Here is a 14,502-nt window from a genome sequence, read left to right on the forward strand (position 1 = left end):
TGGATCACCTGAACACAGCCTCCTGAGCCAGAAAATAGATGCTGTGTACACAAGAAATCTGATCCACACTGAATTAGTTACTATTGCTATAAAGGAAAGGACTTTTAGAAGAGTTCCATTTTGAGGGAGGGAAGCTAGTTATTTTTGATGCCATTGAGAGTTCACTGGTAGGGAGAAAGCAGTGTTTGAAAGATATTCACTGGATTTGTTGAGATGTCTAAAATCCTGACTGTCACCTTGCCTAATTACTTCTGAGTCCTTGAACATGATCCTGAGCTATTCTGCACTGGTATATTCAGTCAAGCCTCATCTAGAGTATTTCTAACTTTTATAATGTGCATTTATGAAATCATTTAAATCTTCAATGTCTTGAAACTATTGTTGACTATTCTTTTTAAACTATTCTTTAAAAGCCCATTGTTCATACAAAGTAGCTACTATGTTTGGTTTATGATTAAGTAATTGCGTGTGCATTTTTTCAAGTTTTGGAATCAAGGTTCATTCTGGTTCAAAGTTGGGTCTTAAACCACACTGAAGATTCAATATAATTAATTATTGACAGAGATTTTCAATGCTTCAAACCAAGAGAGATGTAGTAGTTTGATAAGAAAAGCTGCATGTTAGCTACTGGCGGAACCGAAGGTACAGAGAGTATTTTAAAATTTCTATTATGATATTTTCAGCCCCCAAATCTGCAAATCCCTGGCCTTGATGAAACTGTAATGGTGAAATAGGGCAATGGTTTTCAATTATTACAGCTACATTATCTGCAGGACTGCCAATCTGATTGTGACTTATTCTGTCCTTAAAACAAACAAAAAATAAAAATCAGAAAAACTACCCTTTATTCACATAAGAGATGCATTGCAAAGATAAATTAAACTATTTCTATTCATAATATTACTGAGTTTTGGGGTAAACCTGCTATATAAATGCAAAGAGCTTTTGTTACTTTTACAGAGACTGAAAATAGTATACAGAGGGATGAGGGTTGGGGACAAATAAAATGTTTGTGTTAGTTTTATTTCTGAAGAAAAACACTTTGGAAATATGTAAGGTTAATCACACTTGCTTTTTTCCTCCTCATAATCCAGAACACATTTATCTTTGTTCGTCCACAAAGCAAAATAGTTATTTCTCATACTTGCTCAGGATCTTGATCTCAAGCTCATGAAAATGCTTCAGCTCTCTGCACCAACAGAAGGAGCCATTTGACAAATTGAACATTTGAGTTATCACAGTCTTATGTGATCTCCCCACAATGCTGCACACCTCTTATCTGATTCCGATAGCTCAGGGACAACTTAACACATTGCATTTATCTTTATTGTGATTTAATTTTGAGCAGTCAGGATCCTGAGTGGAAGGAGAAAGTGCTTGAATTTCAAAATCAGGTTGTCCTGCTTGCAAACTGCTTCTTCTGTTAAATGCTTGGAAAAACACCTGCCATGATGTTTTGAACCCAATCCATTAAAGTCTTGTTTTAGTTCTCCTGACCTCAGCTGCTCTTGTTGTATTCTTTGTCCTGATTCTTCTCTCATGGGACGCCAGCCATTAGAACAAAGAACCCCTCATGGTATCAGAGTTCCCTAAACCAAGAGCAACAAATGGCTGTGGAAATAATCCCACTTGATTTCTAATAGTCCATTGTGCTCCCCACTACAGGCTCTCACCTCAGCTTCTATTGCTCCCACACGTGAGATGAAGAAGATGAAACATTTTTGTGCCTAGCTATTGACAGGCTGGAAGATGGCCTTCATATGACATAAAACCAACCATAGAAGAAGAATAAAGGATCCATTTATTGGAGGTAAATATATGCTCTAGTGATAAGTGGTAGAAAGTACAGCAGGCTGCAACTCAAGAGAGATGGATTCTGATAGTGATACCGTCACAGGAACTGGGTAACCCTCCATAAGCCCCCTTTTTAATCCTCTAGAAATCCTGGGTATAATATGGAGGTGGATGAGATAATTTCTCTGGCAGTAGTATTTGATACCTTACAGATAAAATAAATGCATGTTTGTGTAAATAATTATAAACCATATGAAACTTTAATAGTCAAAATAAACCTTTTTACTTCAAAACACCCAGAGATAAATGAATTCATGGTTTATACAGATTTACACTTTAAAGTCATAAATTTAAAGGTGGTAAATGTGTGTAACCCAATTTAACCTTAATAATGTCTTTAAATTGCTCATTTTCAGAAGTATAGTGCACATAAATTTATGTAAGTATAAGGCCACTGGATCATATTTAAGATTCCTATGGTTAAAAAGGGAAGTAATTTAAAATATTAGAGTCACATTCAGCTTACAAAATACTCAAGTATACAGGAACCAAGAAGTTCAGAATTACTGTCTCCCATTCCATGATCACTCAGAAGCATATGGACTCAATTTGATACTTTGTGAAGTACAAGAATGGTGATTCATATAGTTCAACTTAGTAGTTAAGTTGTTCAGTCTATTTTATGATTGTGTGTAGTTGAATAAACATAAACTAAGTGGGGAAATGATGCAAATTCCTCTGCAATGGTTTTTAACAGTTTGATGGCTGCTTCCAGCTTTTAAAATGGCATTTAATGCATTTTCTTACTATGAAATTATTGTATGATAGGAAAAAAATTTCCATCTTCAGGGTGTCTTTAGAATACTCATGCAAGATATTGGGCTTTTCTAAAGCAAATGATTTTTGGAAATAGTTTTATTCTGATTATTGTATTAGAGAATTTTGTTGAGAAAGAGAGAGCTGATCTTTCACATGGTACACACTGATGAGATGGGATTAAATGTTCTTATGTGCTTCACTGTCAGTCTTAAGATTCTGATTTTAGCATTTTGGAAAAGATGCCAGCGTAAGATTTTTCATGCCTCTAAGTAACTGAGAGACACACAAGTGCACACTTTGATAGAAAAAGCCTAGCAACTAAATTTCAGGTATAGATCTGTTAGTATCTCCTTGTACGACATTGACCAAATCACTTTAACTCTCTGATCTTTATTTTCCCATTTGTAAACTAAGGGAGTAGTATTTGGTGATCATACATTTTCTTTAGTTCTAAAGTTCTTGGGATACATGAGTCTTTGACGTAGACATGAATTTCTCATCAGTAATAACTGTGTGGTTAAATTCTCTTAGGAAAAACTTGTCTATTTTCTTTTGCCTCCATCATTTGTTGTTCTGCCAAGATAGAGGGAGATCAATACTAAGCCCTTCAGAATGAACTAATTTTAGTCCTCAGAAAGAACCCTTAAATTTAAATGAAAATATATTTTCCAATTTATTTTATTCTTCATGTTCATGTATTGATGTTAAAAACCACTGCTTGTCCCTAAACCAAATAGTGTGGTCATCTAAAACCGTGAAATGCAGTTGGTAGAGTTTCTGCCATTTTCTTAAAAGAAGATTTTGAACAGACTGACTCACTTAGAGATTATAGAGGTAAATAGTGAGTAATGTTTGCGAATAAGTTTCTTTAGAGAGAGCTGTGTTGCTTTGTAAGTATGCCCCTGCCAAATTTTCAATTCTACACAATTCTAGGGGGTGCTAACTTTAGCTTAGCCTTGCTATATTATGGTCTTTGTGTTTCTCTTTTGTCTAAGTTGACTAAGGGTCAACATAGTATGATTATAGTTATTGCTTGATAAGATGAGGCTGAATTTTGGAAAGGAAATATAACCATATATGCTTATTTTTTCTGATATAGCACTTCATTTGAAAATACGCATTTTAGTTAATTAATACAAACAAACCCCACCGGTGTATTAATGATGTATCTTGTTTTTCAAGAATACATTCATTTGAAGAAAGGAAACCATGATCACGTTTCATGGTGGTGGGATTTAATAAAAATCTAGCTTCCTAAATTCATTATTATGCTTATTTATTTTCATTCTCTGATTTCCCTCAGTTGCTCATATTTCATCCAATGCAGGGAAGCTTTCAATAACAAGTAGGCTCCTAAAGTGAATTTTTCATGTTCTTCTATATTTAGAGGTATATTCTAATTGTAATAAGCATGTAAATTAGCCACTAAGAATAATACTGGATATAATAGCAAGTAGTTCCAGTTCTATCAAAGTATAGGAGGAAAGACCCAGTAGAAAGTACTACACGTATATAATTCCTTTAGAACTGAATGTGCTTGCTCATTTCCAGATACGAAGTTCAGGTCAAAAGTCATTAGCATTAGTTAGGTGGACTCATAAACTTTAAAATATAAATTATGCTCTCAAGTAAGGCCAAAAGATTTAATATTACCTTGATATTTCCTTTAGTATGTCCTGTAAAAAGTAAGATATCTTAGGATCAGATCTGACATTAAATCAGCATAGCAGAATTACCTGGCAATGTCTCTGACTTTGTATTAAGGATCATAGGAAACAAGAGACAGAGTGAAAGAAAATGATGAACCTGCTAATAATGATGTGTGATATGCCTGTGGATTCATTTTTGGAAATACATGCATGCATACAGGCACACACACACTTGAGGTACCTATTTCCCAAAGGAAAACAACTGGGAAGCAGCCTCTAGTATAATCAGGGTGTTTAGGTCAATTAAAAAAATTTTTTTTAATTTTTTATTATTATTTTCTTTTAGTTGCAAGCAAGAAACAGCTAACCAAAACTATCTTAGGGAAAAAGGAGAGTAGAATGTGTTTTCTCATATAACTGGCAAGCTTAATGATATATTTACCTTCTGAGGCTCAGCTATCTATAAGAACTCAAAAAATACCCTTTCTTAGCTCTAACTCCCTCGAACATTGACTTTATTCTGCAGACATGCTTTCTTCATGCTCTAACCCCCAAATTCATATCTGTCCCTCTTATGAAATCCATGGGAAAATTTTTGGTTATATCTAAAACATCCTGTGAAAAATATATTGGTTTGATTTTTGCATTGAGGCTCTTATTTTTTGATAGAAGACAGGCCCCCGAGATATGGAAAGAGGTGAAATTCTCCAAAGAAATCAAGAGAGAATGGAGAGCTGTTATAGGCAAACCAAGACCTATAGTAAGTAATCTTGGCTATTACATTGACCTCAGATTGCCGCATATTGGTGTTAACCAAACTCTGTTATGCGGATCATCATTGATCCATGAAATATCAGTGTCCTGTGGGGAAAAATAGTTTCTATAATCAAATAATTTTGTAAAATGTTTGATTAATAGGATATTTAAATTGCCTTTCCCCCCTACTTTATTATTTTCTAAGTTGCAAAGATTTTGATAGATATCAGATCCTGAGAGAAGAGGGAGAATGCAGAATTTACATAGGACGTATCCGAGAACAAGTTCAATGACCTTTAAACCCTCTGACACAGAGGGTTTAGTGAAAAGGAGGGATGATTTGTGAAGACATAACTTTGGCAATTGCTGTTCTTATGTTGAGGGTTTCCACCCATCAAAACTTCCATGCTGCCCAATTCTTGGGGGTGCTATAAGTTCTGTGAGTGATGCCCTCATTCCCAACCCTCAGTCATTCATGTAGATTACATACCATATCACTTCCTTTTGTGATGCAGTATAGTGTCTCTGCCAGCCCTACACTCACCAGTGGAGAGTGGCGGGTGCACTGCCTTCTTATCTGCAAGTCCGGTGAGGACATTTATTGAACTCTCAGAGACTTTGAAATGTGCTGCCTGAAATCTGGTGACTGTGTGTGAGAAAATCAAAGTGGCCTGTGACAGCATAGAGCAGACTGCACTGGGAATTGACTTGTCCACTTTGTTTATCAGGACAAGGGATGTGTGTTTTCTACAGATAGATATAATCATGTAGGATAGACAGGGTGGCATAGTCTTGTGTCCTGACTAGTAGAGCCATGCAGTTAGGCAGAGGGACCCAGTCATAAGGAGGATGGGTGTGATATGTGGAAACTGTAGAAGTCAAATGACCAGTTGGAATTTAGAGGGTCTAAATTAACTTTTAGCAAGATTCCCATCAATGAAATAAATGCCTGTGAGACCAAGAGCTATAACCTTCTGCCAGTCTCAAAGAATGTAAACCTTTTTTTTATCAAGTCCTTTCCTATGTTCCTACCACTCTTTCATTCATCCCCTGAATCCCCAGAAAGTTCAGAACCTGGGGGAGAGCAAAGGCAGGAGAGCCATAAGTTGAAGAAAATAACTTTCAGACTAAAGCAGGCTTAGGTTGGGGTTGGGAGGAAGATACGTGCTAAATAAAACCCACAGCTTTGATTCCTATCTTGGAAAAGACAACCTGATTATGTACCGAAACTCTTTTTTTGACTCAAAGTAACTTTATGAGTATCTGTTACGTAGCAGTTAATAGACAAGACTCATGCACCTGCTGAAGTTTTCCTTTAGGATTCAGATAAAATTTGTTTTAGTGAATAACTTTTAAGTGTACAAATAATACTATATTTACACTCTGATTATATCATAAATACTATATGTCTAACATATCAGATATAAAAGTTTTTAGTTTTATATCTGTTTTTGTGTTTTTGTGTAGTTTTTGTGTTTTTATTTGTGGCATTTTCCAGAACTATTCACATGCTATTCAATTTGAGAATTCCCAAGAAGTTAGAGTAGATGGTGTTTCCCAGATTATTTAACCTGGAGCCATTTGTTCACTATATATCCACTCACATCTCAGAGAATATAATATTGCATAGCACAGGGCTTGGGAAGCTCTGTAGCATGCTAAAATATAAAGAATGAATGGTAAGCAATGCAGATCTGAGATTATAGAATAAAATGGTGAATAACCTCTTTTAGTATTCTCTGAAACTCAGTAGGGTAGGATAAGAATACACTAAAGGAAAATTATGGCCTATTCAAAAGAAACATCTGTTATATCAGAAGGCAGAAAAACTGTGGAAGAAGTCAAAACAATATATACACTCTCAGAAATCCATGAAAATTTAAGCAAGCATAGAGGATGGCAGAAGTGATACCTCTTTGAAAGATAAGACTACAGTCTAATCTGCTATATGGAGTAAATAAAAACTTTTTTGTGTGCAGAGCACACATTGGCTAGGATGCAAATTATAATAGTGATTTGAGGCTTTAACCATCTGGACATTCACTGAAAGTCTTATATATATATATGCATTCCTAACTTTTAAAATTTTTACCTTTCAGAGGAGATAAGGGGGGAACTGATCAGACATTTAGAATGGAATTAATTCTTTTTTTTAAAGATTTTATTTATTTGACACAGAGAGAGAGACAGTGAGAGAGGGAACACAAGCAAGGGAAGTAGGAGAGGGAGAAACAGGCATCCTGCTGAGCAGGGAACCTGATACAGGGCTCAATCCCAGGGCCCTGGGATCATGATCTGAGCTGAAGGCAGATGCTTAACAACTGAGCCATCCAAGTGCCCCTAGAATGGAATTAACTATTTTGGGCAGGGAAGAATCGATTGCTAAAGTAATGGGAACTTTGGGGAAAAGAAATTATATCATCTTAGAGTCTACATGGTACTGGAAGTGCTGAATGCAGTCAGATGCACAGGATAGATTTTAAGAAAATAGTTTTAAAAATATTGAAATATATCTGAGGCATGAATCTATAGCATGAAATTTTGGAATGGACAATGACTCAAAATTGAGGAAATTAAAAAAAAAATTCTAGGGGCGCCTGGGTGGCTCAGTGGGTTAAAGCCTCTGCCTTCGGGATCGAGCCCCGCATCAGGCTGTCTGCCCCGCGGAGAGCCTGCTTCCTCCTCTCTCTCTTTCTGCCTGCCTCTCTACCTACTTGTGATCTCTGTCAAGTAAATAAAATAAAATCTTTAAAAAAAAATAAATAAACCTCTTAAAAAAAAAAAATTCTAACTTATCCCTGTAAGAAAATGGGAGGTACCAATAGAAAGTTGGTATCTAAAGAAGCTCTGTAATGGCCTTGGATTTAAAGGAATTATAAACACAATGCAAACAAGAAATGTTACTGTCTAGATATATGTGATATTTGTATACTAGGAAAAGTTGACCCAAAAGGCAAAGTACAAAATAAGCTAAAGTAATTATAAAAAGCAAACACAGCAAAAGATACTTTGTAAAGTTCTGATAAAGACACGAAAATTAAATGTTACACATGGTCCAGAATTTTGTCTTGCTGTAAAGAACACTCAAAGTACAATTTGCAAAATCTGAATATATCCTGTGGATTGATAGTAGTATTATAAAAGTGTGATTTAAAAAAAAATAATTGTACTGGAGCTATTGCAAAGAATGTCCTTGTTATAATCTGTAAAGCCATGACATATGGAATAGAAAATGTACTCCAATTTTACTATACCCTTGATACTGTAGTGGAAAAGCACTGGACTCCTGGGGAATGTGGCAGAGTAGGAAGAACCTAAACAAATCAATGTAAATAACCTAAGAAATGACTTAAAGACTGATAGGAAAGCTTCTCCACAGGTAATTATAGAGAGGAGGCCAAATGAAAGAGTAGGGGGGGTAAAGAAACTGACAAGAACCAAACTACCCCAGCAGACTCTTTGCAGAGTGGAGGGCCCCTGCAGGCAAGAATAAGGGAGAGGAGCAGACCCAACCCCAGATATGCCAGACACGGAGAACTACATTGGGACGATGAATCCCCAGAATATTTGGCTTGGAAAACCAGAGGGGCTTAATTTTACAAGTTTATATAGTCAGTGGCACTCAACACCAGGAACCTTAAAAATCAGTGGGCTTGGCTCTGGGAGGTGTGGAGGGTGAGAGGAAACGGAGTCCCTGACCTTAAGAGATTGCCTAACAACCCCACAGGGATACAGCACAGAAGCAGCAGTTTGAAAAACACCTAAGGTATACAGGAAGATCTATTTACTAATCTCAGAATTTGTGCAGGAGAGGCAGGGGTCGTTAGATTTCCCCAAGAAAAAAAGAGCTGGCAGGCACTATTTCCCTCCCCCACACTATAGACTAGATACAGACACCTGTGGGAACTAGCACACTCTCCCCTTAGCTGGCTATAACAGTGCACCCCACCATGCACACTTCCATGGACTGCTCCTTCCAACCTGCCCTAGGCTACCCACAGCAGACACTTGCATACCTTGTTAATATGGTAAACCCTGTCCCCGTGTTCTCCTGCCACTCCACTACCTTCAACCTGCTCCCTGCAGGAGTCCATGGAAACCAGAGCCACAGGCCTAGCTCTATGCAAATAAGCCTCACAGTAATCCACAGCATTCCGGAGTGGCTTATGCCCTGGGGATGGGGAAGATAACCACACACAGCAGCTTCACCTCTGTAGACTCAGCAGTAACCAGGGCAGGGATGTGGGTAGACATCTGGTCTCACTGCAGGACCCACCTGCCAATGAAAGCCTCAAAGGGACAACACAGGGAGATTCCCCCTGTAGTTTGGTGTGACTGTAGCTCTGGCAAATGCCTGGTTTGACCCAACTCAAGCCCAAGGCAGCTCTACACTGCATCATTCCCTGCCCATAACAGGTAATGAGAGCCATTGCAGATGAATAGACTGTAGGCAAACACACCTCAGCCACAACAAAAGGTTTAACATGACACACACAGGAGATAGCCTTGAAGAGCCAAGTTTTGGTGAACAGGGGACATTGCACTGCAGCACTACAGGACCACTACTTGGAAGAGCAGGAGACACAGCTCACCTTCCTAACACAGAGAAACAGACACGAAGAGTTGGACAAAATGAGGAGACAGAGGAATATGACCCAAGTGAAAGACTTTTATCTAAAAGTCACAGCAAGATGGCTAAACTAAACAGAGTTAAGCAATTTACCTGATAGAGAATTTAAAGTAATGGTCATAGATACTCACTGGACTGGAGAAAAGAGGAGAGGACTTAAGTGAGACCTTCAATAAATAGGAAATATATATTAAAAAAATCAGAGATGAAGAACTCAATAGCTGAAATTAAAAAATATGCTATGTGGAATAAATAGACTCGAGGAAGTAGAATAATGAATTAGTAACCTGGAGGAAGGAGTAGTGGAAAGCAATCAAGTTGGACAGGAGAAAGAAGACAGAATTAAAAAGTAGAATAGTTTTTTTTAAAAAAGTGGACAGATTAAGGGAACTCAGCAACACCATTAAGTGTAGAAAAACTAACATTATGTGAGTCTGAAAAGGAGTAGAGGCAGTAAAGGGGGCAGAAATTTTATTTGAAAAAAATGGTAGCTGAAAATTTTCTGAATCTGAGGAAAGAAACAGAAATCCAGATCCAGGAAGCACAGAGATCCCCAACAAAATCAATCCAAGGAGGTCCACACCAAGAAATATAAGAATTAAAATGGCAAAAAATAGTGATAAAAAGAAAATTTTAAAAGCAGCCAAGAGAAAATAGTTATATATAGGGAAGCTCCATAAAGTTGTCAGCTGATTTTACAGCAGAAACCTTGCAAGCCAGAAGGGAGTACATTATATATTTAAAGTACTGAATGACCCAAACTTATAGCCAAAAATACTCTATTGAGTAAGGCTATCATTCAGAATAGAAGGAGAGCTTCTCACACAAAAGTTAAAGGAATTTATGACCACTAAACCAGTTACAAGAAATGTTAAAGGGGATATAATCAATAAGGGAACAATTCAACAGGAATATTTAACAACTGTAAATACTTATGTACCCATTATGGGAGCACTCAAATACAAATAGCATCTGTTAATAAACATAAAGAAAATAATTGATAGTAATAAAATAAGAGTAGGGACTTTAAAAATCCACTTATAGCAAGGGATAGATCGATCATCTAAACAGTAAATCAACAAGGAAACTGTGGCTTTGAGTGATACATTGGACTAGATGCATCTAATAGACAGATTCAGAAAATTCCATCCTAAAACAGCAGAATATACATTCTTTTCAAGTGCATGTAGAATATTCCCTAGAATACATCACATATTAGGTCACAAAATGAGTCTCAACAAATTCAAAAATAGTGAAGTTCTATCATGCATCTTTTCTAACCACAACATTATGAAAGTAGAAATCAACCACAAGAAAAAATCTGGAAACAACACAAACAGATGAAGGTTAGTAACAGCTAAACAATGAATGGATCAACCAAGAAATCAAAGAGGAAATCAAGAAATACACTGAGACAAATGAAAATGAAAATGGAAATACAACAGTCTAAAATATTTGGGATGCAGCAAAAGTAGTTCTGAGAGGGAAGTTTATAGCCATGCAGATCTACCTTATGAAGCAAGAAAAATCTCAAATAAACAACCTAATCTTAAACCTACAAAAGAGAGCCTACAAAAAGAACAAATAATTCCAAAACCAGCAGAAGGAAGGAAATAATAAAGAGTAGAGCAGAAATAAATAGAAACTAAGAAAACAACTGAACAGATCAATGAAAATAGGAGCAGGTTCTATGAAAAGCTCAACAAAATTGATAAGCCTTTAGCAAAACTAATTAAGGAAAGAACTCAACGCCTGGGTGGCGCAGTTGGTTGAACGACTGCCTGCGGCTCAGGGCGTGATCCTGGAGTCCCGGGATCGAGTCCCACATCAGGCTCCCAGCTCCATGGGGAGTCTGCTTTGCTCTCTGACCGTCTCCTCGCTCATGCTCTCTCTCACTGTCTCTCTCTCTCAAATAAATAAAATAAAAATCTTTTAAAAAAAAATATTACAGGATAAATAACAACTGACACCACAGAAATAAAAAGAATTATAGGAAAATATTATGAAAAATATATGCCAACAAATTGGACAGGCTAGAATAAATAAATTCCTACAAACATAAAACCTCCCAAAACTGAATCAGGAAGAAATAGAAAATTAAAACAGACCAATTACCGGCAATGAAGTTGAAACAGTAACTAGAAACTCCCAGCAAACGAAAGTCCAGGACCAGTCAACCTCACAGGGGAATTCTACCAAACATTTGAAGAGGAGATATTTTTCTCAAAATATGCCAAAAAATGGAAGAGGAAGGAAAGCTTCCAAATTCATACTATGAGCACAGGTTTCCCCTGATACCAAAACCAGAAAAAGCCACAGAAAGAGATAGAGAGAGACAGAGAATGAACTATAGGCCATTATCTCTGATATACACAGATGAAAAAATTCTCAACAAAATAGTAGCAAATGAAATCCAACAATATATTTAAAACAATCATACTATGGACTCTGAAAAACAGTCTGAGGGGTTTGAAGTGGCGGGGGGGTGGGAGGTTGGGGTACCAGGTGGTGGGTATTATAGAGGGCACAGCTTGCATGGAGCACTGGGTGTGGTGAAAAAATAATGAATACTGTTTTTCTGAAAATAAATAAATTGGGAAAAAAAAAAAAAAAAAAAAAAAAAAAAAAAAAACAAACAATCATACACTACTATCAAGTGAAATTTATTTCCAGGATGATTCAGTATTCACAAATCAATCAATGTGATATACCACATCAATGAGAAAAGGATAAAAACCATATGAACACTTCAAAAGATGCAGAAAAAGTATGTGACAATGTGTAACATCCATTCATGATAAAAATTCTGAACAAAGTAGGCTTAGAGGAAAATACCTTAACATAAAATCTGTATATGAAAAACCCACTGCTAACATCACACTCAGTGGGGAAAAACAGAATTCTTCCTGTAAGATCAGGAATAATGTTGTCCACTCTCACCACTTTTATTCAATATAGTACTGTAAGTCCTAGCTACAGCAAATAAGAAAAAGAAATAAAAGGTAGCCAGATTGGTAAGAAAGAGGTAAAACCTTCACTATTTACAGATGACATACTATATGTAGAAAACCCTAAAGACTCCACAACAAAACAAAACAAAACCTATTAAAACTGATAAGTGAATTCAATAAAGTCAGAGGATACAAAATCAATTACAGAAATTGGTTGCATTTTTATACACTAATAATGAAGTAGCAGAAAGAGAAATTAAGAAATCAGTTCCATTTACAATTGTACCATAAACAACAAGATACATGGGAAGAAACTTGACCAATGAGGTGAAAGACCTGTACTTTGAAAATTATAAAACATGGATGAAATAAATTGAAGATAAAAATAAATGGAGATATATTCCATATTTATGGCTTAGAAGACTGAGCATTATTAAAATGTATATACTGCCCAAAGCAATCTACACATTTTATGATCCTTGTCAAAATGCCAACAGTATTTTGCACAGAACTAGAACAAATTATCCTAAAACTTGCATGGAACCACAAAAGGCCCCAAATAGCCAAAGCAATCTTGAAAAAAGGACAAAACTAGAGGCATTACAATCCCAGATTTCAAGTTATATTACAAAGCTGCAGTAATCAAAAGAGGATGGTACAGACCCCAAAAGACACATAGGTCAATGGAATGGAATAGAAAAGAGAGCCCAGGAATAAATCCATGATTATATGGTCAATTAATCTTTGACAAAGTAGGTAAGAATATGCAATAGGAAAAAGTCTTTTCAACAAATGGTTTTGGGAAAACTGGACACCTACATGCTAAATAATGAGATTAGACCACTTTCCTATGCCATACATAAAAATAAACTCAAAATGGATTAAGACCTACATGTGAGACCTGAAACCATAAAAATCCTAGAAGAGAGCACAGGCAGCAATTTCTCTATCGGCCATACAAACATTTTTTTTAGATATGTCTCCTGAGGCAGGGGGAATAAAACCAAAATTAAACTGTTGGTACTACCTCAAAATGAAAGCTTCTGCACAGCAAAGGAAACAATCAAGGAAACTGGCATCCTATTGAACAGCTTCACAGGTGAAGATAATTGTAAATGATACACAACTCATCACCAAATAATAAGTAATTCAATTAAAAATGGGCAGAAAACATGAAAAGATATTTCTCCAAAGATATACAGATAGCCAACAGACACATGAAAAGATGCATAACATCACTCATCATCAGAGAAATGCATATAAAAACCGCAGTGAGATATCACCTCATACCTGTCAGAATGGCTAAAATAAAAAACACAAGAAACAACAAGTGTTGCCAAAGATTTGGAGAAAATAGAACTTTACACTCTGTTAATGGGAATGCAACCTGGTGCAGACACTGTGGAGGACTGTATGGAGGTTCCTCAATCAGTCAATCAATCAATCAATCAAGAACTACCACATGATCATGAATTCCACTAATGTGTATTTATTCAAAGAATATGAAAACATTATTTCAAAAAAGATATATGCATCCCTCTGTTTATTGCAGCATTATTTGTAGTAGCTAGAATATGGAAGCAAGCCATGTCCATCAATAGATGAATGGATAAAGAAGTGGTGTGTATACACATATATGTATATCACACACACACACATACATACGTACATACAATGGAACATTATTCAGCCATAACAAAGAATGAAACATTGCCATTTGCCATTAGCAACAATTTAGAAGCAACTAGAGGGTATGCTATGTGAAATAATTTAGTCAGTCAAAGACAAATACCATATAATTTCAGTTATATGTGGAATTAAAGATACAAAACAAATGAATAAAATAAAAAAGAAGACAAAAGCAGGCTCTAAACTATAGAAAGCAAACTGGTGTTCACCAGAA

At 36.2% G+C, this 14,502-nt stretch overlaps 1 long non-coding RNA gene across 1 annotated transcript in view; it reads left to right on the forward strand.

Annotated features, from left to right (window-relative positions):
• Positions 1 to 14,502, forward strand: part of LOC122917555 — a 112,112-nt gene that overhangs the window by 44,588 nt on the left and 53,022 nt on the right. Inside the window, exon 2 of the long non-coding RNA XR_006386402.1 lies at positions 1,666 to 1,810. This is a non-coding gene — a long non-coding RNA (uncharacterized LOC122917555). The remainder of the gene's footprint in view (positions 1 to 1,665; positions 1,811 to 14,502) is intronic.

The sequence above is a fragment of the Neovison vison genome, chromosome 9 (genome assembly GCF_020171115.1).
Source record: "Neovison vison isolate M4711 chromosome 9, ASM_NN_V1, whole genome shotgun sequence".
Lineage (NCBI taxonomy): Eukaryota > Metazoa > Chordata > Mammalia > Carnivora > Mustelidae > Neogale > Neogale vison.